This window comes from Plectropomus leopardus, unplaced genomic scaffold (genome assembly GCF_008729295.1).
Source record: "Plectropomus leopardus isolate mb unplaced genomic scaffold, YSFRI_Pleo_2.0 unplaced_scaffold10395, whole genome shotgun sequence".
Taxonomy (NCBI): Eukaryota; Metazoa; Chordata; class Actinopteri; order Perciformes; family Serranidae; genus Plectropomus; species Plectropomus leopardus.
This window is the reverse complement of record NW_024610946.1, coordinates 1-2,486: the sequence shown is the minus strand read 5'-3', so window position 1 is coordinate 2,486 and position 2,486 is coordinate 1. Positions and strand designations below refer to the sequence as shown.

Sequence of the window (2,486 nt, the reverse complement as noted above, 5' to 3'; positions counted from 1 at the left end):
AGAGTAGACTGAGGTTAACTTTTTATCAACCAATACACAAAGCAAAGTTACATTCATCAGCTGATTCTTCAGCTCTAAATTGATGATAGACAAACTCACGATATGTAATGATGTCTGACCTAATTCAAACACTTAAACACATCACCTGAGAATTTGTGGATGTCTGCGACAAATGAAAGTCCCTTTACTGTCTGGAGGTAGACAGAACTAATATTATGACCACCATGTTCAAACTGTTTGGGTAATGAATCATTATAATAAGGCTACAAACAGGCTGGTAATCAATTAAAAACGTGTTTATGCCATCCTAATTAACCCGCACTCCTGTTTCCAATTCATGAGAAAAGTGCTGCATCACATCCAACATCCATTTGCGCAATAGGACATAGTTTTGGGCGGCATATTGATGATATATTGATATTGTAATATGAGACTAGACATAACCTTAGGTTTTGGATATTGGAATTATGTAAATATTACAATAAAGGGATGTCATTTTCAGAACTGATTGTTCAAGCTGTTCTGTTATTTGCCTTTATCCACTTAGTCATATATCCACATTACTGATAATCGTTTTATTAAAAATGTCATTCTGCAAGTATTGTATGAAAGCACCAATAGTCAACCCTGTTATACTGTCACAATATCGATAAAGGTATTTGGTTAAAAATATTGTAATATTTGATTTTGTCCATATCACACAGCACTAACACAAAGTTTACTAAACTGCTAGTCTACACTCCCACACAACGCTACCAGACAGTATAATAAAAAATGATATGCTAAAGAGAATGTTCCAGTAAAATATCATTGTCATACAAGCAGTAGTAGTTTCTTGATAATGTCGTAAGAAGATAAGTGATTTTATTTTTGTTCTAAATTACAAATGTAAAAACTGTTTTGTTATTTACAAAAAAAACAAACTTAACAATCATTAATAGAAAAAGAATATTGTACAACAGTTTTGTGGTTTGTTAAAGAAAAGAAAAAAATAGAATTAAAATGTGGCTTTAAAAATTGTTATCAAGCTTTATCATACCAATGTGTCAATTGTCTTTAAAAGAGAACTAAATAAATTTAAATTCCTAGATTGCCCTCTTTAACAGAACTGGGTGTATTTGTATTCCATTGATTTGATATGTTTCCACGCAGACGCATCATCAGACAAAAAAAAAAAAAATACATAGTTGAGTTTTACAGAGGCACGGAAATACAGAAGCACACACTTCAAACACAGATGGACAAAAGATCGGACTAAATTCTCATATAAAAACATATCAATGTATGACAGCTGTCTCATAGTCTGTCTGTGGTAAATTATTTCCTATAACCTTGATGCATATGAGACACTAAAGTAGACAGATCAGGTCAACGCAAACAATCACTCTGGTCTATAAAAACTGCAACTTAGGAGCAAATAAAAAGAAAGACGTCACTAAACTTCAGGGAAATCCCACGCTGAGAGACATTTAAAACCAAGGGGTTCTCCTGTCGTGGCCTTTTATTGCAGACTATACCACAAACGATGACTTCTGTTTGAATTCCCCCTGAAATTAAACATATTTAAAATCAGAACTGGAACATTTAATCCTACAGCTCTCAGTGTGTTTAAAACTGAACTACAAACTGCCCTTAAGTCAAGAGCTCAAAATACTGCTTTTTTTTGCACTGCCTACTCCTCCCGGGACTCTGCAAACTTATTCTTAAACTTGATTTTAAATCATTTTAAATAATCTTTGTTTTTTATCTTTGCACCTATTGTCTGCACTTTTGCTATTTTTAATGATTTTTTATTTAAAAATGTAAATAATTAAATAATTAATTTTGTCTTAGATATCATCTCTTTATTCTTTTATTGTAAATATGTATCCTTTATTATGTTTTATAATTTATTCTCTGTAAAGCACTTTGAATTGTATAAAATGTGCTATAGAAATAAAGCTGCCTTGCCTTGTCTTAACCAAAAAAAACATGCCTGCCTGTGATGTAAATTTCATGGAATAACAATAATGCTCGTACTTACATCATCATCATCACCACCATACATTGATGTGGGCTGGTAGACTACGCTGGGCTTTGGTTTGCTGCAGGGAGAGTTACGAGAACATATTGATCTTGTCACAGACACAGCAGACCAGTTAAAACATGTAATCTGAGGGAAACCTGAATTTCACTGACAAAATAGTGTAAAGTCAGTCTCAAGCAGAAAAGCAGCCTTTGGATAATCTGCTCAAATACATCAGAAAGTTCAAAAGAAAAAAAATGAAACTCCTCTTACCTTTCGGTCTTCTCTGTAACAGGAAGAAAGGAAACAGCGTCAGTAGGATAAAGCACTTGGTACATTACAAAAATGCAAAAGTCTGCCTTTTTTGTTGTCACACACAGCACTGTGTCTGTCAAAATGTGATGGTTATTCTGTATTGCTCATCCTGTATTAGGTTTCTATTATAATCTGTGGATCTTGAGAAACATAGCTTGGCTCATGT

At 33.2% G+C, this 2,486-nt stretch overlaps 1 long non-coding RNA gene across 1 annotated transcript; it reads right to left on the bottom strand.

The window, feature by feature from the left end:
* Positions 1–423: 423 nt before the first annotated feature.
* LOC121963203 lies at positions 424–2,475 on the bottom strand. Its single transcript, XR_006107209.1, has 3 exons — positions 2,279–2,475; positions 2,024–2,084; positions 424–1,547 (listed from the first exon to the last, which is right to left on the bottom strand). It is a non-coding gene; the product is annotated as an uncharacterized LOC121963203 (long non-coding RNA).
* Between the last annotated feature and the right edge of the window lie 11 nt (positions 2,476–2,486).